This window comes from Pogona vitticeps, chromosome 1, assembly GCF_051106095.1.
Source record: "Pogona vitticeps strain Pit_001003342236 chromosome 1, PviZW2.1, whole genome shotgun sequence".
Classification (NCBI taxonomy): domain Eukaryota; kingdom Metazoa; phylum Chordata; class Lepidosauria; order Squamata; family Agamidae; genus Pogona; species Pogona vitticeps.
In genome coordinates, this window is record NC_135783.1 from 286,279,941 (window position 1) to 286,305,068 (window position 25,128).

General features: G+C 38.7%; 1 protein-coding gene across 3 annotated transcripts in view; it reads right to left on the minus strand.

Annotated features, from left to right (window-relative positions):
* LRRC4C (leucine rich repeat containing 4C) overlaps window positions 1–25,128 on the minus strand; it is a 949,507-nt gene that overhangs the window by 252,718 nt on the left and 671,661 nt on the right. The window lies entirely within an intron of this gene.

A 25,128-nucleotide genomic window follows, 5' to 3' on the forward strand; every position in this document is an offset into this window, starting at 1 on the left:
ATCTTAGCTGAATGTGAAAAATTATACTATACGGAAGATTAATTTATTTAGAAGTTTTAGAACATGATATTGGCAACTATCTACTTCATGCAGAAACTTTAACTGCCCTACCCCCTGAAAGAAGGCTTCCAGTGGAGCAGTAGAGCAGGTTGTGAGTAGAAAGAACAGGGAAATGGTCTATTTGCTGATTCCCAATTCTTTTGTAGAATCCCTCTGATCCCCCATCTGTCCAGAAACTTGGAATGTCTACTGTAATAGTATGGGAAGTGAAGTAGGTTGGGCTTCAGCCCCTGATTCAAAGAGCAAAGTGGCACAACTGAATATAACACAGAGATACATGTTACATTCATGGTATGCATTTAGTCTGTGATTGTGGTAATAGAACATACGATTTATTCCTTCATGGTAGCAAAGAACAGTGCTGTTAATAATAGTAAAATAAGTTCTCTGTGTTTTCTTTCAAGTTGAGGCTACCAGTTCTTAGGACTTTCACTAAATGTGGCTAAGTTAAGAACATAAGAAGAGCCCTGCTGGATCAGGCCAAGGGCCCATCTAGTCCAGCTTCCTGTATCTCACAGTGGCCCCACCAGATGCCTTTGGGAGCACATGAGACAACTAGATGCCTGTTTCCTGATACCAGTCCCCTGTAGCTGGCATTTTAAAGTACCTTCCTTTTAAGCCTGGAGATTATACATCCCCATGATGGCTTGTAACCTGTCATGGACTTTTTCTTCAAGAATCTGTCCAATCCCCTTTTAAAGGCATCTAGGCCAGATGCCATCACCACATCCTGTGGCAAGGAGTTCCAAAGACTAACAACACAGTGGGTAAAGAAAACTCTCTTTTTAGTCTGTTCTCATTCTCCCAACACTCAATTTGAGTGGATGTCCCCTGGTTGTAGTATTGCGTGAGAGGGAAAAGAGCTCCCCTATATCCACTTTATTCATCCCTGCATAATTTTACATATCTCAATTATGTTCCCCCTCAGGCACATTTTCTCTTAACTAAAGAGCCCCAAACGCTGAGTAATCAGTTTAGTCACTCTCTTCTGCACCTTTTCCAGTTTCACTATGTCTTTTCTGAGGTGGGGCAACCAGAACTGTATGCAATACTCCAGGTGCAGCCTTACCAGCGTTTTGTACAATGGCATTATAATGTTGGCTGTTTTATTGTCAATACCCCTTTTAATGACATCTAGTATGGAATTGGCCTCCTTCACTGTCTCTGCACAATGGCTTGAGATTTTCATCGAGCTGTCCACCAGCACACCAATCCACACTGATCCATCATGGACAGCTCAGAAACCATTAGCTGATAACTAAAGATTGATTTTTTTTTTTGCCCCAGTGTGCATTACTTTACATTTTCCTATACTGAAACACATTTGCCATTTTGCACCCATTCTCCCAGACTGGAGAGATCCTTCTGGAACTCTTCACAATCCCCTCTGGTCTTCACCACCTGTAAAAGTTTCACATCATCTGCAAACTTGGCCACCTCAGGTTTGATATCTTGTCTGCTTAAGAGAGTTAGGACAATTATGGGAGAGGGGGCTATGAAAATGATCCAAAATGATCCAAAAACTGTCCCAAAAGTATAGTACTTTTAAACTTGTGGTATGAAAGCATTGGCTCCAGCAAAAATAAGGTCACAGATATCATAGCAATTCTTTGACAACTGCCTATTTTGTTTTCTTTTACAATGTACAAATAAGAGATATGAAAATAATAAACACATGACAGCTGTGAATAATTGTTCGGAAAAGTGGTGAGGTAGGTATATTTTCATAGACACTTTAAAGCTGTTTTAAACACTGGAAGCAACAAAGAAAAAAACTGCTGCTAACAAGCAGTGGGTAGCTACTGCTTCATAGCAGAATAGATAAACAAAAGTTAGAATATAAATAACTCATGCTTTCTCACACCCAAATCAAAAGAAATAGAAGAAGATGCTGCAAGAGACATGTTAAATGGATTCTTGTGCTCTCTTGCTTTTAAATGTGTTTTAGTAGTGATTTTATTTATCATTTGTAATATAATAATTGTTTCTTTTTTTAAAATAATTGTAAATTTACAGTTTTTAGCTTTTAAATGTATTTTTAATGATGTAAGGCAGGGCAAATAAATAAATAAATAAATAAATAAATAAATAAATAAATAAATAAATAAATAAATAAATAAATAAATAAATACTATTCAAAAGTTAGATAAGAAAGCAGTTCCAGAGAGTAAACAATGGATTTCACTTAGAATACCTAGCATGAATTGTTGTTGTTTAGTCGTTAAGTCATGTCCGACTCTTCGTGACCCCATGGACAAGAGCATGCCAGGCCCTCCTGTCTTCCACTGCCTCACGGAGTTGGGTCAAATTCATGTTGGTAGCTTTGATGACACTGTCCACCCATCTTATCCTCAGTCCTCTCCTTCTCCTCTTGCCCTCACACTTTCCCAACATCAAGGTCTTTTCCAGGGAGTCTTCTCTTCTCATGAGATGGCCAAAGTATTGGAGCCTCAGCTTCAGGATCTGTCCTTCCAGTGAGCACTCAGGGTTGATTTCCTTTAGAATGGACAGGTTTGCTCACCTTGCAGTTCAGGGGACTCTCAAGAGTCTCCTCCAGCACCACAATTCAAAAGCATCAATTCTTGGGTGGTCAGCCTTCTTTAAGGTCCAGCTCTCACTTCCATACATCGCTACTGGAAAAACCATAGCTTTTACTATGCGGACCTTTGTTGGCAAGGTGATATCTTAGCTTTTTAAGATGCTGTCTAAGTTTGTCATTGCTTTTCTCCCAAGAAGCAGGCATCTTTTAATTTCGTAGCTGTTGTCCCCATCTGCAGTGATCATGGAGCCCAAGAAAGTGACATCTGTCACTGACTCCATCTCTTCCCTTTCTATTTGCCAGGAGGTGATGGGACCAGTGGCCATGATCTTCGTTTTTTTTTTTTTTTTGGTTTTTTTGATGTTGAGCTTCAGACCATTTTTTGCGTTCTCCTCTTTCACCCTCATTAAGAGGGTCTTTAATTCCTCTTCACCTTCTGCCATCAGACTGGTATCATCTGCATATCTGTGCTTGCTGACATTTCTTCTGGCAATCTTAATTCAGGTTTGGGATTCATCCAGTCCTGCCTTTCACACGATGTATTCCGCGTATAGGTTAAAGAAGCAGGGGGACAATATACAGCCTTGTCATACTCCTTTCCCAATTTTGAACCAATCAGTTGTTCCATATCCAGTTCTAACTCTTGCTTCCTGTCCCACATATAGATTTCTCAGGAGATAGATAAGGTGGTCAGTTACTCCCATTTCTTTAAGTACTTGCCATGTTTTGCTGTGGTCCACACAGTCAAAGGCTTTTGTGTAGTCAATGAAGCAGAAGTAGATGTTTTTCTGGAACTCTCTTCCTTTTTCAATAATCCGGCGCATGTCAATTTGGTTTCTGGTTCCTCTGCCCCTTCGAAATCCAGCTTGTACTTCTATGACTTCTCGGTACACATACTGCTGAAACCTACCTTGGAGGATTCTGAGCATAACCTTGCTAGCGTGTGAAATGAGTGTAATTGTACAGTAGCTAGAGCATTCTTTGGCACTACCCTTCTTTGGGATTGGGATGTAGACCGATCTTTTCCAATCCTCTGGCCACTGCTGAGTTTTCCAAACTTGCTGGCATGGATTAGCTCTGTTTAAAAATGTTTTTCTGTGTCCTACTATGCTTAGAGCTAAATAATTCCTTTTGTATATATTTTACAATATAAAACTTCAATACTTTAAGAGGTATATGTCTTTTAATGTGTTTTATTACACTGTACACTACTGTATTTTTAGAATTTATTTGAAACATTCTCATTGTTCTTTTTACTTTTAAAAGAGTTTTACTCTAAAAACAAATGTTCCTGTAATTTTAAGTTTGTCTATTACTTAAGTTCCAATATCTGCATCTGTTTACAAGTTGCAAGGAAGGATTTTAAGTTATGCGCCTACAGTTTGACATAACTGAAATACTTTTGGATTTTAAGTATTTGTACCTAAAGTTTTCTAACAACTGTATGACTCATTTCAATATATTTTGGACTTGCTATTTTTGAAATATGGAACCTAGAAGCTGAGTAGAAATAAAACTTGTAAAAAGTTTGAGATTTGGCACTGCTTGTAATTATTGCAACAAAGAAAATACTGATACTTATTATATCCAGATGGATTCTGAAATACAGTACTTGTTAAAGATTATCTGATTTGATTCTGGGATTAACCCTTTACTGAGATAATGTCATCTATGATGAACCATGTGATTTGCTCTGTAGGTCTGCCCTCAAATTGATGTGTAAAGGAAAATATACAAAGCACCTGTCAGCAAGATCTGGGATAGTGGCCAATGAGATCTGCATTTCCCCTCTCAACTTCAGTCTTAGTAATTTTGGAATCCTTTCCCTGTGCAAATCGTACATGATGGAAAGAATATTATCTAAGGACTCTTTCTTTAAAACAAATGCTTCATAGCCAGCCTGATTGTACATATTCCCCTGGATTGTACTTCATGGAAAGGTGTAATACAATTTTCGAGTAACACATTGGTTGATATCCTCTTGCACTGTTGCACAAACAGTATAACTTTTGGAGATTTTTTAACATATACCAATTTGCGTCTAAGTGTTACACTATTTGCTTCTTCACAACAGGATTTCAGCCATTGTATCTTCAAAGTCTTAGGGATGTGTGGTGGGTTTTCTCTCAGTATAGGAAATTGAATTGTGCCATATGAAAATATATTCCATGTGTACTGATAGTTTTTACTTTCTCAGCAAAGAACAGGCTCACATCATGCCCAGTGAAGGTTGTCCTCCATGACTGACAATATCCTGTAACCAAACCAAACAAAGAAGTTCTCAGGACACAATGGTACGTCAAGCAGAGCAGGCATTCCTATAGAGTTTAAGGTATATAGTTTGGGGCAACATGGAACATGCAATGGGGTTCACATATCCAGTGCCTTATTCATTCCTGTATATATTGAGTATTATTGACATGAAGCACCAACTAAGTATGGAGATGCATGCACTCCTATAGTTTCTCAAAGAGACAAATCCAATTCCACAACAATTAAAACTATACAATAATCACAGGTTTTGAAACACCATTAAAAACCATACTAAAAAACAAGTAAACATTTCTCAGCAGTGGTTGTGGGTTTTTCGGGCTCTTTGGCCATGTTCTGAAGGTTGTTCTTCCTAATGTTTCACCAGTCTCTGTGGCCGGCATCTTCAGAGGAAGTAGCTCCCAAGCCAACTACACCAGAGCACAGAGTGCTGTCCTTTGAAGATGCCGGCCACAGAGACTGGTGAAACATTTTGAAGAACAACCTTCAGAACACAGCCAAGAGCCCGAAAACCCCACAATAACCATTAGATCCCGGCCGTGAAAGCCTTTGCGAATACATTTATCAGTAGCACAATCATAATTAAAAACAAAATTTGAAACATTCAAAAATCTTGAAATTCAATAAATACTCCATTCATGAGACGCCTCCACACACACACACACACACACACACACAAACACTTACGTATTGCTTAAAAGCCTTCACAAAAGGTCTTTTTCTGACAATGAAAGGTGGGGGCTACCTGGCTTCACATTCCAAAGTCTGGGAGCACCCACTGAGAAAGTCTTCTCTTTTGTCCTTGCCAAAAGACTGAAGGTGATGAAACTGAGAAAATGACCTCTACAGAACATCTTAACAGCTAAGAAGGTCCATATGGGGTATTATGGTACCTCAGATAGCTGGACGAAAGCTGTATAGGACATAACCAGCACTTTAAATTGGGCCTGGGTATAAATTACAATCTAGTGAAGTAGCTATAGTAAATGAGTTATATGCTTCTTGTAAGTAGCACCAGTCAGAATCTGGCTGCAGCATTTTCAACTAGTTGAAGTTTCTGAACTCACCTTAGAGGAAAAACAGACAACCTTGACTAATAATAATATTCTTTAATAAGGTGCTTTTGAATGCTAAAGAACTTGGGGTGACTACATAAAACCCAAAATGGAACAAAAAAGGGACTTCTTAATAAAGATTGCTCCAAAAAATAGTGGGATGCAATGGACAAAAATCAGAACAATAATTCAGATCTCAAACCTAAACAATATTCTTACTCTTTCATTAACACTTCACTGCTCAGACACCTGCTGGAATGGAACACAGTGGCCCAGAATGGCAACTTCCAGGATGGATAATTAAATTAAATTCATGACACTTGTGTGACTAGATGAGACAGATGCAGCAAGCTACAAATAATTCTTGGGAACAACATTCTACGTAGTTCCCATTCCAGGCAGAAAATTGATATTGTGAAGAAGAGCCAGGAACAGTGACTGCCGAGTAGGGCAGCCCAACAAAATTCATACATTCCATCCAACTGGAGGGGAATGATGTGACCAGACTCCAATACACTCACTCTGGAACAATATTCTAGTACCCATTCTAGACAGAGAATAGTGTGGGAAAAGAGCCCAAAACATTTTCTTCCAAATAGGACAGCCCAATGAAATTTACCTGCCCCATCTGACTAGAGGGGGCTGATATAACCAGCCCTCAAATGTCCCAGAAACAACATTCCATTCCTTTTTTTGGTCAGAAAATTAATTTTGTGTAAAATGGCCCTGAACAGCCACTTCTGAATAGGACAGCCCAATTAGATGTTCCTGTCCCGTTCAACTAGAGGGGACTGATACAACTAGCCACAACATGCCCCCAGGAACAACATTCTAGTACCCATTCTGGGCAGAAAATTAACATTGCAAAAATCAATCCAGAACAATTTCTAAGTAGAACAACTCAGTGGAAATCACCCATCACAGAAGACAAAAGGAACTAAGTATAAACAGCTTGAAGGCACACAGCAACAGCATACGTCCTCTCAGTCTTCTCTTCACAACACTAACCCAAAGTGATAAACCTGGGAAGGTTGGCAGAAAGCATCCTGCCACAATCTGTTTTTCTGTGTGTGGATTGTGGTTCCTGTAGAAGACCAGTGGTTTGCTGTATTACTCCCATCCAGTGATACGTGACTGCCAAATGGTGAACCCAGAAGATGTTGTTCATGGGTCTGTTTGAGAATGTAAGGTACTGGAATGTGGTCCTGGGAGCTGTTTTGTGGCTTGCTACAAGTCAGATGGGACAGGTGAATTTCACTGGGCTGTCCTGATCCAAAGTTGCTGTTCTAGGCTCTCCCACCCACCCACCCTATTTATTTTACGCCTGGGGTGGGTTACTAGAATATTGTTCCCCTATGTGCTCTGTGGCTAATTGCATCAGAATCTGGTGGTGCCATTCAACATCTATATAAATGACTTGATCATGTCATCATTAAAGAAAACAATGAGAAAGGAACGATGTCCTGGAATGCATTTCTGAAAAGCGAAGTTTTTATATGCTTTCTAAAAGTTAGGAGTGTAGGAACATGACACACTTCCACAGGTAGAGCATTCCACAGAGAGGTGGCCGCCACCAAGAAAGACTATCTTTTGGTCATGGACTTCCTGTACTCCCTTGGGTTGGTCAATCACAGCATCAAAGCCTGGGACATGCAGATGGTATGGGAGGTAGATCTCAAGAAGAGGCGCTCTGAGAGGTAATGTGATAACAAAACATTCAGAGCCCTTTCTTTCTTTCTTTTTCTTTCTTTCTTTCTTTCTTTCTTTCTTTCTTTCTTTCTTTCTTTCTTTCTTTCTTTCTTTCTTTCTTTCTTTCTTTCTTTCTCTCTCTCTCTCTCTCTCTCTCTCTCTCTCTCCCTCCCTCCCTCCCTCCCTCCCTTCCTTCCTTCCTTCCTTCCTTCCTTCCTTCCTTCCTTCCTTCCTTCCTTCCTTCCTTCCTTCCTTCCTTCCTTCCTTCCTTCCATGTTTATACTGCCCTTCTAGTAAACCAGTTACTCTGGGCACTTTACAACGGTATGACTAGACAATATATTGTAAAATCAGCCAGCCACAAACAAATGCTGTAAGTAACAATAATTCTTAGGCAGCAGAACAATCTGTGGTAAATTCACAATAAGTCATTCTAATTATTATTATTTCTTTCCTTCTTTTTCTTTCCTCCCCTGTCCTACTAACTGAGGAGGGCCTCCCCAAATGCTTCTTTAAAAAGTTTTTATGTCAGCATTAGTACCTTGAATATGACATGTAAGCATATTGGTAGCCAGTACAAATGACGCAGGACCAGGGAAATATGCTCATATCCTGAGATCCCTGGGATCAGCTTTGCTGCCACATTTTGCACCTGCTGCAGCTTTTTAAAATACATTTAAATGTCTCAGGACTCACTTAGAGTTCCATAAAGAAGATTCCTGTCATCCTTTGCTATTGAGGGGGGCATTATATTATACATGGTGTTATGAGTCTCCTATGAGATATGGAGTATAATGGAAGGCTGCTGTTCAAAAGGGGAAAAAGTATTTACAATGCATGCAAGATATCATTAGTCTTTAGCCACCACATACTCATTAAGTGCTACACATAGAAAGGCAGCACGATCTGAATAGAGTTAAAGCACATATAAGGGATATCATGGGTATCAATAGAAAGACATCAATGCCTTATGTAAGCGAACTTGAAAATTCTAAAAGTAGAAGGGCGTTTATGCTAATCCGTATGAACATGTTGCCTTCTGCCATCTTGGAGGGCAGATATAAGAAAATTCCATATTTGAATTGGCTGTGTGTATGCGGTGAAGGTAATATAGAGACCTTGGAGCATGTACTCTTGATTTGCAAAATTTACAAACAGATCCGGGAAAGCTACATCAATCCAATTATTTTGGACAGGGATGGAGGTGACAGGAAAGGCTGTCTCCAGTTTTTGCTAGAAGATGGAAATAAGGCTACAACTTACAATGTGGCCAAATTTGGCTGGCTAGCCATCAAGCTAAGGCAAGTTTGGATTAATCAAATGGATAAAGACCCCATTGAGTAGTGTATGATGATTAAGGCCATTTAGGCTAGCAAAGGCCTCTCAGGTCACTAAAGGATGACATTTTGGAACTTGTTATATATGGTTATCAAGATGCTATTTTGTTGACTTGTCATTGGTTTTATGTATTGACTCAATGTTTCAATGGCCTTTGGCTAAAATTTGAATAAAATGTGAATTTTGTTTCATTTGTTGTACTCATTAAGTATATATTATGAGACAGTGGATACCACTGCCTCATAAGATACAGGGGATTGTTAGTGTACAAGAGTGAAGGGAGCTAGGTACATGCTCCAGCCTCACCCCTTCAGCCCTGACTTTCCTGTGTTTCTAGGGAAGTGTAAAACCAAACTCAAAATTAATCTAGTAAAAACAAACTCAAAATTAAAAATAAAGCACAAAAATGCTGTAGCACTTTAGAGACTAATAGTTATATTTTAATGTGAGCATTCATGAATCAAGACCACTTCCTCAGACATTACTGTGAGGCTATATGACTGGCATATTTATATATGTAAGGATATTAAGGGTGAAGATACAAATATTGGATAAAATGACAATGGCTCATTAGCACAGGAATAGAACTATCAAGCTGTGAATAATTTCAGTTCACAGTTACTACCTACTGTATGAGTGTACAAGATAATGATAGCATTATTGACACAAGGGGTAAACTCTTTGAATCAGTGTAGGTTCTCACACTTGGCAATGTGCTAGTTATCTTTGATCAAAAGAAAGGTACAACTGCATTTGGCTGAAGATAACTACAAATCAGAGAGGAATTCTCATATGGAAGGGTTACAGCTCCCCTGAAGATCTTTTTTTGTGTCAAAAGTGGAGGAGTACATGCTCCAGCTCCTTCTCATCCCAAAGTTCAGTAGCCACTAGGCTGGACTCTCTCTACTGTAAATTCATATTGGCTGTATATGTTCCATTCACAGCTGGTTTTGCATTTAGGCATGATCGGTAGATGGAGATGGGAAGAGAGATGGTTTAATCCTCCTTCCCCAGCCTAGATCCATGCAGGTGGGTTGAACTGTAACACTCATCATCCATAGGCAGCAAACCAGTGATTGTAAGTCTGTGAGTTATGAGCATTCAGTGCAGCACAAAGTTAGGAAAAGCTTCTTGAGAAATAAAATGTTGTTGCATTTGGCTAGAGTCAGGATAATGAAAGAAGTTGATTATGTCTAGCCTGTTTGTGTTGTGGAGGCACAATACATTCTTTTTGAGATTCCTGATTAAGTGTTGTTGCTGTTTGTTTCAACTTACATTCCACGCAATGGTGCTTAAAGCACCCTCTGTGTGGTTTACAACATAATTATGAAAACAACTTGCACCCAGATATCTGGGGACTCATTTTATCCACCTGGGAAGGATTGAAGGCTCAGTAAACCTCGAGTCAGCTTCCTGATTTCATCAGAATTGAACTCAAGTTATGATCAGAGGCTAGACTGAAGTACTGTAGTTTAAGCACTGTGCCATGGGGCTCAGGGTTTCCCTTAATATCCTTCCAAACCTTACTAGGGTTTCCTGGAAATTTCATCACTTAGTTAGGTCTATCTTGCAGATCTGTCTTACCTTTAAACAAGACAGATCATGAAAAGAAAGAGAAAAAAGCCCAAACCAAAATAAACCAAAAAACTCTAATTACACACCCACATGCACACACACACACAGTTTTATAATTCTTTTTCTCTTCTGACAGTAATGTTCCACTGTTTGCATTAATCACATTGAGGATTTATAATTAAATATACAGTGCTAATTCAAATAATTAAATTAAACACAGCAATCCAAACAATAGAAGAAAAAGCAGAACTTCAAAAGTCATGTTCCAAAGTCCTCTAAAATAATAAGTTTAGATTTCTGTTAATGTAAAAGGCATAATAACAGGGTTTCCACATATTTACCTCATTAGTTTAAAAATTCTTCTTATAAAATGAATATGCTGACATTCTGGCTCTGTTTTCACACTGTGTTCGTAATTACATTGTTTTTTTTAAAAAAACAGTGCAGGAAATGTGTAATACGATAAAATTACATATACAATATAATTTTCAAATCATCCAACTAGTTTTCTGCCAGTGATTAAATTCAGTCGTCACAGATTTCTACAGAAGAATCCCAGGGGGTCTGAATAGCAGAATTCCATGGTAGATCATACCCTATTTCTGATGCCAAAGAGAAACATTAAATTCTTTAAAAAACAAAATAAATAAACAAACCAAAACAAACCAAAACAAACAAACTCCTCCAGTTTATGAATGCAATATTCCGTCTGTGTCCATGATACAAAATGCCAAGAATTGGCCCAACATTGGCTTGCAATATCACGCCCATGCTGTCAGCAAGAAAAATGATGCCAAGCTTTACATAACAAAGATCATCCTGAATGTTGCTGACACCAATGTCAGCAGTCAAGATGGTTTATATTGATCCCTTCTTGTGTTTACTATCGTTCACAAGGAACCACCAGCAATGGACAATCCAGAACATGATTTCTTTTTCAATCACTTAATCACTTCCCACCCAAACACAATGCAATTGTCATGGTAACAAGTGGTATCAACATTTCAGTTTCAAAATAAATCTTTGAAGTCCTGATTTATAGGGAAATTTTTAAAGCTGTGGTAATGTCTCAAAATCTTTTGTATCAAAGATCTAATGTTTTAGTTACTGATTCCTTCTATCTTTTGGTGATTTCCATTCATTATATCATTAATGGGAGTGATATGAGGTTCTTTAATGGTCATCCTTGACAATGGCAATGATGATTTTTAGAAACAGCCTTGGCTACCTTGGTAAATGACTTATGTTGGGAAGAAACAGCAGGAATCTGATCCCACTGGTTCTCTTAAGATGTCTACTACCTTTCTTCTCAGTTTGCCTGATGTAGGTTTTGAATTGTGGTGCTGGAAGAGACTCTTGAGAGTCCCCTGGACTGCAAAGAGAACAAACCTATCCATTTTGAAGGAAATCAACCCTGAGTGCTCACTGGAAGAACAGATCCTGAAGCTGAGGCTTCAATACTTTGGTCACCTCATGAGAAGAGAAGACTCCCTGGAAAAGACCCTGATGTTGGGAAAGTGTGAAGGCAAGAGGAAAAGTGGATGACAGAGGACAAGATGGTTGGACAGTGTCACCAAAGCGACCAGCATGAATTTGACCATACTCCGGGAGGCAGTGGAAGACAGGAGGGCCTGGTGTGCTCTGGTCCATGGGATCACAAAGAGTTGGACATGATGTAACAACTAAACAGCAACAAGTTTCTGATCCTATTTACATGAATATTTGGTGCAGGAGGATTGTCATTTATTCACATCACTATTGGCTTAAGAACTTAGTTATTTCCCTTGTGCACTATAGCAGACCCTCGACTTACAGAATTAATCCGTATTGGAACGGTGTCTGCAGGTTGAAAAGTCTGTAGGTCGAGACTCCATTGACCTACAATGCATTGAAAACTGATTAATCCTTAACCGGCCATTTTTGTTCCACTTTGTGTTTTTTGTTTTTTTCCACCCCAGGTCTGTAGGTCGATTCTCCGGCTGCAAGTCGAACCTAAATTTTGCAGCCAGAGAAGTCTGTAACTCAAAAAGTCTGTAAGTGGAGCTGTCTGTAAGTCGAAGGTCCACTGTATTACATGAAGCCACTGAGGAAAGTGATCCAGAATGCAAATGCTGGGTCACACCATTATGGAAGCCAGCTCTGTCTCTTTTTCAAATGTTGCTAGAAGGCTGTGGAAGTCCTGTTTGGATGCAATGAGATGCCAGGTGTGGGTGAATAAATGGAAGCTCAATTTAAGCCAAATAGCTGTTATTCTTGTCAGCAGAAAAACAAAAATGGGATTGGGATTGCAATGGATTTTGGATAAGCATGCAGTTCTCCAGTCCTTTTTTCTGTTTGCACTATTCTGAAGGATAGAGTGGGACCAGCCTCTAATGGAATAGAATCATTCCCACAATTGCTTTTCTGAGACAGAGGCAGTTCCATTCTGTCTATGCAAAAGTATAGTAAGTAGCAAACTGTGTGGAGATTGTACCTGGACTACATTCAGTAAAGACTGAATGTACCATTGCAATTAAATGTGACTCATGGGGGAGGGTCCCGCCAAGAATGGGCTTAATTGAATTCAGAATGAGTGGCAGGGTAAAATGAAGAATACATTTTTCAAAATAAGAAAAAAAGAAGAATTTTCTTCTTCACCTGTCTTTCTCACACACATGAACAATGAAATTGCAAATTTCCGCACAGCTTGAATGGTATAAATTCCTCTAATTATTGCATATTAAAGGAAAACATACTGCATTTTGAAGAACTGATCTTGCATTGACCTTTTCAAACATCTGATTTCTAGACCACTGCAGATGCAATCTCTATGGAATGAAGTATTCAGAATTCGAATTCCCTATGCTCTGACAATGATGTAAAATCTTGCTTATATCACTCTTCTTTCTGGCGCGGGGGGGGGGGGAATCACAGAATTTTTCTCCTCACTTGGCAGGAGGGCAAGGGGTTTTATGAAGTTCTTAACAAGAATAGAGAGTGAGAAATATTGTGTGCAAATTAAACAAAACACTATGAATAATGCTATAACATGAATTATGCAAAATGCTGGTGGCTGTGTTGCTTCATGGAATCTTAGTATGTGATGCACAAGTGGAGACGTTTGTGTCTTATAGTTGCTCTCTCTCTGTGTGTGCATGTTCTGAAAATATATATATCAAGAATTTTATTTTTTGTTGGCTTTCTAAATTCTGACCCCAGATGAAGAAATGCATGCACAGGAATAGCTGATGGAGTAATGAAAAATCCCTACTATGATTTGGAAATTACTGCTTTATAAAACCACTCATATCCTAATGTACTGCTTGTTCTTATGCAACTAAGACAGGAGAATGAGACTGAAGAAAAACAATTAGCAAGACACCTCTTCATTCCAGGTTGCAGACTCCTCCCTTTCCCAGGCAGTTGCCATGGAAATGGAGCTCCATTTAAAGAGCTCCACTTCTGGAGTAAGTGGTCTGAATAAGTTTTCTTGTTTATTTATTTATTTCATTTCTTGCTTGCTAGTTGCTTCCTACAGTATTCCATTCATGCAAATTTATACTTATTCTCTTTTGTTCTTATGAAGCTTTTCTTACACTCCCTCCTCTGCCTTGATCTTGGCACTTTCTAATATAAAATTAAAAACTGACAGCCATCAGTTGTGAGTCACACACAATGACATTTTCTTTCTCATCTTCCCTGCTTGCTGTAGAAATTGCTCATATTCCACTCCATCCCTCCCACCTTGTTTCCAGATTCTAACCATGAAACAACTTGATACAGGCAGGCCTGAACAGTACAATGCGTCACTTAAAAACCCAGTATACCTACTTACATTGTCATGCCATGATAGGTCATGTAGGGCTTTCCTAGCCTTCAGATGATTATGCAGAAATCAGCCAAGAAACATTAGCATGGAAATCCTTCTAGAACACATCAAAATAAAAATGAATGGGTACATAGCTGATAATCTACATGTATTCTGTCTTCGGCTTCACTCTGAGGAGCTTTTGTCCAGACTTTACAGAACCTATCCAAGATGCTGGGCACTATTTGAAAAATAGGGTCTACATCATGGACAGCTCCTCTGAAAGTCTAGCTGAACCTCAGAACAAACCCAGTGCCCCACTGACATTGAAGTCATCAGTCCTAACCATTGAAGATCATCATAGTCACTGGTCAATTGTATATGCTGTTGAGTTGTGTCCAACTTGTGTTTATACAGTTTTCAACATACCTTACATATTTAAGGAGTGGCTTTAATAGTGCCATCCCACAGTAAGTTTTCATTCCTAAGAAGGGATTCAAACCCAGATCTCTTGAATCTTAGTCCATCATTTTATCCACTACACAACTGGCTTTCAGGAGGCACAAAAATGCTAGATTTCTTTCTCAATAGAAAAGAAGCTAAAATTGGGCATTGTGTTAGCTCCAGCACAGTTTGATTAAGAAGATGAAAAATGTGATATTTGTACCCTTGAAATACAGAACATAAAGATACACTACTCAAGTTTCTAAATTTTGCATACCCATGGTTTAGACATATATAAATTTCTTCTAGGTCAGTTGGAAGCTTTGGGAAAAAAACTCACTAATTTCAGGTAATTTGTATTCTCGAAGGCTTTCTAACTCCTGTCCTCTGAAGATGCTGGCCACAGAGATTGGTGAAACATTAGGAATAAAAACCTCCAGAACACAGCCAAACAGCCCAAAAAGCCTACAACAACCTTCAGATATTTTATTTTTTAAAATCTGGTTTTTACTATTATATCTCTCTTCTACCCTCCAGATGTTTTTAGATCTGTAGAAAAATAGACCACAGTCCTGCATTCAAACAATGCCCCTTTGTCTATGTGGGATTTTTAAAGCTTAATTGCAGGATGGCCGCCAAAATATTTTACATTTTCATATGGACAATGCCTAAAGAAAAATTATTCTGAAAAGTACTTGCAAAGTTTCTCAAACTGGTTCACAAATTCAGGGATGCATTTTACAAGTATATGTTATTAATGAATATGTTATTAATTAATCCAGATTTCACATGTTCTTAGCTTTTTTATGTACAGTAATTCTGATGGATTTGGTGCTTTAAAAAAAATAAAACGTGAACAGACTTATTTATACTCATCAGAATTTCATGATTCTCAACATGTCACTTTAACATATTAGTAAGAATGCATGCTTCCATTTTTGCAGTAATGCCTGCTTGAGTCTCACTACTCCAACTGTTTTCCCCTCAGTCTTAGCAGCCTCACTTGTTTGTGTAAAACAGAAGCCGTCATAGAATAAATTAATAGTTACTTATGCACAAGATCATTCATAGCAATGACTGGCAAGAGGTAAATAAACTGATTACTATATCTACAATGAAATGAAACCCAAACATAATAAACCTCTTATGTGGAAACTTTGAAGGCCTTTTTGAATAAAGTAAATATTTTATCCCAATCCTTTATTCTATACATTTTCTATCAATGTTAGAAATATGATTCTCACCACTAAATGTCATGCTATAGCTAACAAAAATAGATTTTACTGTATAAATTTTGGATCCTTTTGCAAAATCCCCTGAATCTCTCACAAAGCAATTATTTTACAAGATAAATTCACGGATTTCATTTCTGTAAAATCTCTCTAAAACCTGCTGTGACATCTTTAGACTCTACGTATTATTAATTCTAGGAACTGGGTTCTGGGGCCAATTTGGTAATTAATATTCAGTTCTCATCTATTTGAGGTTAAATCAGATCTGATTCAACCTGATACAAGTCCAGCTTCAAGCTCTAAATCTGAATCTTCATACCTACCAGCAGATTGCATTTGGAAAAAACACCTTTTTTTCCCTTTTTTCTTTTTCACATGAAATCTGGGGACCTGAGGATAAAACCCACCAAATTTCAAACATGTACCTCCAGGAATTTTCATTTTTGCTGAACACATGCACACACATACAAAATTTACATAGATGCATGAAGTTTGATGACATAATAACCCCCTCAAAGTGAGTTAACTATGACTTTTGCCATAAAGTTAGTTTTGCTTGTCACCTACAAAGTTTGCTTTAACTTAGTGGCTCCCAAACTTGGGTCACCAGATATTCTTGAACTAAAACTCCCAGAAATCCTGGCTAGCATAGCTAATGGTGAAGGCTTCTGGGAGTTTTAGTCCAAGAACACTTGGGGAACAAAGGATGGGAATCAATACTTAAACATAACAGTTAGTTGATCCGTGTGCTGCTGTTCTCCACTATAGTAGTGTCTGTAATGAATGTGTAGTGCTTTTCCAGGAATATCTACAAAGCATGTACCGGTAATTGACAAACACAAGCACAAGAGAAAAAGACAGAACACACTAAATATATAACACAGAGTGAAATCAAAATCAAATCTAAACTAAAATCTAAGTCCAAAATGGGGATGGGTGGGGCTCAGCAAAATGCCACTGCCTAATACAAACAAAACAGTGAGACCTACAAGAGGCAGCTGTCCTGCTTCCTCAAAGAGGTTGCCCATGGGGGTTCCTGGGAAGCAGTGCTTTAGACCAGCTGATAAGCTCACACCCTGGACAGAGAGCCAATCAAGGTCAAGCTCTAAGTTTCAGTATTCTAAAAAGGGAATTTCCAAGCCAAAATCAACAGTCTGAGATCATGAACCAGTAGAGACAACAAGAGTCTACTGTGGAGAAACACAGGGCACAAATAAAATGTAGTCCCTGTAGTCATGGCAAAGAATCCAGTACACAAGTTTTGATAGTCACATATTGAAGCTGTGTTGAATAGTTTGTTTCCAGCACTGAAAATGGGTCACACATGAACATTTTGCTGCTGCTAGGGACTCCATTCCAAGGTCAAGTAGGGGCCTTCTAGCCTTAGGTCTTATTGCGAGCAGAAATTTGCTCTCAGGGAGATGATATGCTAAAAACTCTCTGCTAGAGAATTTTCTAGTAATTAGAAGTCTTCTCCTGAAGCCTTTTCCTCCCTGTGAGAACATTATACATAGTGTGGGTCTTCATTCTCCTTCTTTGTAGGGACTAAGAAATGATCCTGGATCCACATATGAGTATGAACCTGGACCTTCCACTTTCCAGATGCTCATCTTCAGTGGTGGAGTCCTCTTATGAAGACATCATAGTAGGAGATTCATGGCTTCAGAAGAACTCTAGAAAGAATGCTAAGCAGAACGAACACTTTCTAACTTACCCAGAACTAGTACTTTTCCTAGCTGCATAATAATATTTTGAATTTAACAAAGGTTTGAATAAAACAATATTTTATTCTTTTAAAGATCTATAACCTGCCTGATAGAACATACAGTAAATGGATGTTGTCCCTTCATGGAATTGAAATTCAAATGATATGAATCAGGATTAGGAAAGCAAATTAATTTTCATCAGACTCAACTGCTTTGATTTTGGAATTGGTTGCCTCTACCATTGTCTTCCTATAGGAAGGCTGCAATCCTACATCCACTTATCTAGGGGTACATTCCACTGAAACCAACACTATGCATCTCTGATCTACCTTAGAAAAGTAAATTCCACAAACTCAGTCCCTAAAGAGGCACCAGCCAGAAGCTTTGGACTACATGTCCATACTAACTGGGGATGCTGGAAATAGTCCAATGTATCTAAAAAGGGCTCGTTCTGAGGACAAATAGCCAGTTCTACCACTACAGGACTGTGCCACATCATTCTCGCCCCTGCAAAAATGAAGTTTCAGTGAAACAGAAAAGCAGCCACATATTTTGCGAGGCTCAGGTGAACTTTTCTCAAAAGGACAAGAACATTTACTGCTGAAGATAAATGCATTGATAAACAGGTGGTTGTGGAGGATCAGTGTTTATCACTACAATGACAGTGATTTTAAAAAATGTGGGAGTGTTGAATGCAATGTGGCAGAGAATGAACTTGTTGGAATGGGAAGTAGCGGTCTAAGAAGAAGCCACTCTTAAAACTTACATGAGTGCATTTACATTTCCAGGCACTCAGAAGTGTGGGCTATTCTGAATTAAGGTGTTCTGTATTGTAATGTGGTCAAACATACTAATTAAGAGGAAAAAGAAAAAGAAAATAAGATGTTTACAAGTATCTTTTCTTGAATATGACATTATTTCCCCTTTGCTAATAAGTTTTTGGTCTACTTCACTGAGCACGGTGTGTAGGCAATGAGTGAGCCACCATTTCAAATGCACTGTGGGTCACATCCAATGTTGCTTGTTTCAACAATTTATTAATGCAAATCTGCATTAATTACTTTCCTTATTTGTCTTTTTTAACCATTTTATTCATATCTAAACATACAAAATCAAAAACATTAACAATCTAACAGATAATTAACAAAACAAACAGACAAAAAAAAAACCCACAGCTAAGGACCCATCCTTCCCCTATGGATCAGAGATTTCACCATTGTCTGGTCATCAGAATATCTTCAAGGGAATTCTAGTGAGCACCGGTTTGCTGTAGACTAATTTTCCCCCGAAGGTCCTCTCTTAGCTTCCAGCTTTGCTTTACAAAGTCTCTTGGTTGATCCCATAGTGCCTCTGAAAGCATGTCTACTTCTGCAATATCCAATAGCTTATTTAATAACTGATCCATCATTGGTGTCTCTACATTCTTCCATTTTTGGGCCCAGAGTAATCTAGCTACTGTGAATATATACAGTAGACTATATTTTATTTTCTTGTCAATGATTTCTGGCATTATATTCAATAATAACATTTGAGGTTTAAAACTTAGTTTTTGTTGAACAATCTCTTTTACTGTTTCCCAAACCTGTATCCTTTTTTTTTCACATGACCACCACCACAATAAGTCCCTGGAATTTTACACTTCCAAAAAACATTACTGTTACCTTCTGACATTTTTGCCTATCTTACAGGGGTAAAATGCCATCTATGAAACATTTTAAGGATGCTTTCTCTAAGATTCACTGGCTTAATCGTTTTATGATTCTCTTTCCACATCTTTGTCCATTCATCAATATCAACTGATTTAAAGATTACAGAGATGGAGAACCATTCAGTTGCCCATCCACAGTGAGTATGTGGAAAGGAGGCATGCAGGTCACATGAATGTAGTTCTGTTTAACTTAGGTAGCCTGCATAATTAAATTGTAAACTGCCCAGAGAGTGCTTTAAGAACTATGGGGTAGCATATAAGCAGTATACAGTACTTTGCTTTTTTGCTTTGCTTTAAATTGCATAAAAATCATTTCTAATTTTGCATCTGCATATAAAAATTAACACATGCCATTTCATACAAAGCATTGTGCCTTTTGCTCTGGTATGGTGATAAGTGGGCATAATATTTTGGCTATGTAGCTGATGCTGGATGAATGCTGTGTGAGTCTACTACTGTTGCTCTCAAATTATATGTTTAGATGATAAGATTCCTTCCTTCCTTCCTTCTTCCCTCCCTCCCTTCTTCTGGTTCACTCTCTAAAAGCTCTTAACCTCCTCAGTCACCTTACCAATTTCCTCAATAAGGAATTATCCATCTTTTACACAGTGCATAAGATAAAAAGGACCTGTGCTCATCCAGGCCTTGGAAGTACCTTATTTTTCCATTTAGAAGACTATACTTTTGTCTAACTCTTTAGACTAAAAGTTGAGGGTCATCTTATACACAAAAGTAACCTGAGGAGAGAACATAAACAAGTGGAGGGGAAAGCAGGGATCAAAGCGATCCTGCAGTGCTTTCATCCCTTTCCCCCTACACCTCCTATGCCCCACTTCTTAATTTTGGATTAGAAAAGTGGGGGGTGTCTTATACATGGGGACATCTTATACACGGAAAAATATGGTGTATATATCCCACAAAGCTGTAAGTGCAATCTCAGATGTGGAAATATGAGGAACATTTTCTGGTACTATTACATTTGAAGTTCATATTTTATTATTTTGAACTCCTTTTTCTTCTGCAGAAGTGTCCAATGACCAAATGAACAGAAAGGAAACATGAACTAGCCATGCTTGAGGTGCCTGTTGAAAAGTTGAGAAACCAGAATCAATGCTTGAACATGCAAATCTACCAAAGTTGTAAGACATCTGGCTTGGACATTTTTTGTAAGATTGTTCATCATAGATTTCTTCAAACATCCCCCCAGAGAGATTAAATAGCTTAACAGCCAGATGCTGTAGGTTGGTATTTGGCAGATGTGGAGTTGATAAAGTTACTAACATCAAAGTGAACAGAAAGGGCTGCGATTATGGCAACTGAATGCACTCAGTTGCTATAAATACAACAAGTATTTTCAAGTCTCAGACAACTGAAATTTAGTTAGGCCCACTGAACTTATCTGTAAGTCAAAGCTCTTTACATTTCAATGGACTTCAACATGTTGAAGAGTGTTGGAGGAGCACCAACACCTCAGTTTTGAACACTAACTTCTGGCACAACAGTAACAGCATGAATCATGCACTGCATAAATATATGTCATAGAATCATAGAAAAATGAAGTTGGAAGAGGCCTACGAGGCCATAAAGTCCAACCCCCTGCTTGATGCAGGAATACGATCAAAGCACATCTGCCAAGTGATTATCTAAAGTTTTTCTCCAGTTTGCCTCCAGTGTTGGAGCACTCACCAAATTCCAAAGGTAAATGGTTCCACTGTCGTACAGCTCTAACAGTTAGGAAGTTTTTCCTGATATTCAACCAAAATCTGGCTTCCTTTATCTTGAGCCCATTGTTGTGTGTCCTGCACTCTGGGATGATCAAGAACAGATCTTGCCCCTCCTCTGTATAACAGCCTTTCAAATATTTGAAAAGTGCTTTCATAATAAATGTTTTTTCCTTCAATTACACCGAGAATGTTTTTCCTGCAATAGACTTACACAGCTACAGTATCTGTCCAAAAATGGGCACAACAACATAAATCTTAGGTAACCAGAATAAACTCTGTTTTGGCATTTAAAAATTGGAATACTTTCTGCCCCTGGAGAGAGAGGGGGAGAGAGAGAGAATATGGATTCACTCAACATGTGGCATCACTGACACAGTTCTTTTTTAATGCAGAGAAAAACTGACATCTCTATCCTTATGTCAGTGTACTCTGTGCCTTCAACATATCTATAAAAGATTTTATGTCAGCTGCCCCAAATACTCTTCATGTTGACTGTTACTAGGAAAAATATATATGTTGTATTTATTAACTGCAGTGTGGTGCTTCTGATACAAAGAAAGAAAAAACATGTGGTGGCTTAAACAGATTTTAAAAATATGAGAATGCAATGGTTGAAATCTAGTAGCCAAGTCCACTGAATCATGAAGCTTACAGAGGAGCTGACACACAAAACACACACTGATTCTATGGGCCTATGCTAGTTGCAACATATTACTGGACATCAGCCAATGAATCTGATTCTCCTAAATCTTGGCATTTCATATAGGTTAATTATTATTATTATATTATTCAGTATAAGTAAAGGTTCCCCTTGACATTTAGTCCATTCATGTCTGACTCCGGGGTGGTGGTGCTCATCCCTGCCTCCAAACCGTAGAGCCAGTGTTTGTCCATAGACAGTTTCTGTGGTCACGTGGCCAGCGCAACTAGACACGGAACACCGTTATCTTCCCACCATGGTGGTACCTATTTATCTACTCGCATTTACATGCTTTGAACTGCTATGTTGGCAGCAGCTGGGACAAGCGATGGGAGCTCACTCCATCACGTGGATTCAATCTTACAACTGCTGGTCTTTTGACCTTGCAGCACAGAGGCTTCTGCGGTTTTACTTGCAGCACCACCTCATCCCTTCTTATTATTCAGTATAGCCACACTGAATTCACACATTAAAAATTTATCACTACCAATGACTTTTCAGTAGCATGTACATTCAGATTTGGAAATATTTGAAATTCCCCAAATAATGCCATATTTAGATGATTCCAAATATATCCAAATCCAAATTTGATAGTTCCAAATATCTGTAATAATAATTCCTAATAAGCAGAGTCCCATTTACTTCTGTAGATAAGAAAGCAAAAGGCTAGGTTTCTGCTTGTTAAAGAAAGAAGTGAAAATGGAACCTATTTCTCAAGCTACCTTGAGTTCATTTATGGAGAAAGGCAGAATAATTTTTTAAAAAATAAGTGAGTAAATAAATAAACATCCTAGAGTGATGTGAAATGAAACTTAAAGGTAGTGGGGACAGAGCTCAGTGTCTCCTGATTACTATGGGTTACCCAGGGAGTGGGGCAGGAGCAAAACTTGTAAATGATATATGTCTGAACCAGCGTAACTGCTATAAATCCCCTGAGCGTTTGCTGTTAGGATATGCTGTAGTGCAAGCCTGTATTGCAACAGTTTTCTCTGTGTCTTTTTCTAAAGCCTGAAGTCTACACCATGGCTATCTCTTTTAAAGTTCTAGATTTTGTTATATAGAGACAAATCCATTAAGTTAATAGACATTGTGTCTCTGTGTGTCTGTGTGTGATTTTCACTGGAAGCATTTGTGTGTTCTGTTGTAGCAGAATCACACCCTGTTCTTTGAGTAGAGTCTGCAGGCAATATGAAATGTGACTGTGGTAGAAGAAATAGGCACATGGGGAGGATTGCCAAAATGCTGCCTGCAGCCACTGGACAGGGCATCACTTAAGAGCAGAATATAAGTGGGCCCTGATGAATGTGGCTCTGATGAAGGGCAGCTGCACAGCTAACAACTTTCAAGAAACTCTGAAGGACATGCTGCAGTAGTGGAGTCTAGCTGCAGAAGGGCAAACAAGGTGTGTTTGACACAGACAGTGGGGCAAACAGGATGGCAGGACTGCAGGCTGGGAAGATGAAAGGGGTGTATGGTCCACACTCTCAACCTGGGATGCTTTGCAGGGTATGGAAGACACATGCATATTTAACATAACTGGGTAGAACAGATAGATGACAGGTCATTTTCACCAGTATCTGGGACAGTGAGCTGTTGTAGCAAAGGAAATAAAAATTGGGATTGCCACTGCACCACCCAATCCAGGATGTGGCAAATTGATGGAACTTCACTTTCTACCTTTTTGAAAGATTGCTACAGGAGAAAATGGCACTCCATGATTTGTCACTGGAGATTTCCATTGGCATGGCTGCTCCTCTGGGCAGAGAAGAATGGGACATTACGTGTCAAATATTTTTGTCACTCAAAGCTTGGAGATTGCCATTCAGCTCCTTAGTGGGGAGATAGCCAGGTGGTTCCAATGTTGGTTGGCATAATGGAGGGGATAATGTGAGACAGTCTAAGTGGATGGAGGACTCCATAGAGGGAGAAAAGCATGTTTTTCTGGCCTGAAGTAATGGTCCTGGCCAGCAAGCTAAAAGACCTGCCCTGCTACAGGTATGCATCCTTGTGGAAGATGGAGGAATATATTCTAGCAACCATTTTGTAACAATGGGCAATAGATTTATTTATTTATTTATTTATTTATTTATTTATTTATTTATTTATTTATTTATTTATTTATTTATTTATTTATTTATTTATTTATTGACAACATCAGCTGAAAGTTGACTGATGTTGTCCCACCCCACTGCTCACTATCTATTGCCCATTGTTTTATTCACAGGTGCAAAATGGTTGCTAGAATTACATGCAGCAGGAGCTAGTGAAGAGGAGGCATTACACAGAGCAGAAAAAAGCAGTGTTCATAGCATCCCAAATAGCACTAAAAGACATTTGTATTCTAGAGTTCAAGTCCGTCAGGCCTCCAACAACAGGGTAAGCTTTCTGGGGCACTGTCTTGACAAGCATGACATGAGTCTGTCCACCAGAGACACCACCCCAGAGGAAGTAAGTTACAGAAGCAGATAAAGAGTCATACATGCAGGAGCCCTGCAAGTCAAAAGAGACTGTTCCCTTGTCTTACTGGCCTGGGAGGAGCCTGGTTGGGGAGGTCTCTTTCATAGAGCCCCATTAAAAAGGGAGAATTATAGCAAATGGACAGTTTTAAAAGTAAATACATTCTTCAGGCAGACATATGGCCATTATACAATTGTCCTCTTTTTGTAAATCTCAGACCATTAGTAACTGATTTTCCTTTCCTTCCTTCTTTTTTAATAAATGCCTTTTGCTGTACCTCAGTGGTTCCCAACCTTGGGTAAACCAGGTGTTCTTGTATTGCAACTCCCGGAAGCCTTCACCATTAGCTGTGTGACTAGGTTTCTGGGAGTTGCAGTCCAAGAACATCTGGGCAATCCAAGGTTGGGAACCATTGTTGTAGATGCATTGTTTGGATCAGGCTCATTTCACCTTTGTCAAAATATAAAGTGAATTGCTATTTCTCTATCTGGATGGAATAGATTATATTTAGTGCCAACTTCCTAGATTCTCCTGTGGTCTGAGAATTTCAGTCTTCAGTTTGGCTCTTTTTAGCAGAACAAATATGTCTGAATAAATGTTGGGGCAATTCTCTCAGTTGTGATTGGTTAGGCAGATTTAAAAGAACTGTTCCAATAATTCAAACTTCACATAATGTGTCAATAACCTTTCCACTTCATAATAATTTTTCATTTTGTGTCGACAGAGAGATACACTGCAGTTCTTATGGACCTCAGCACATATGAAGGAAAGTGTTTAATGACCACTAAGAGGTCTATTTTTGGGTGATATGTATAGCATGGCTGAAATTGCAAGAAGTTTTCT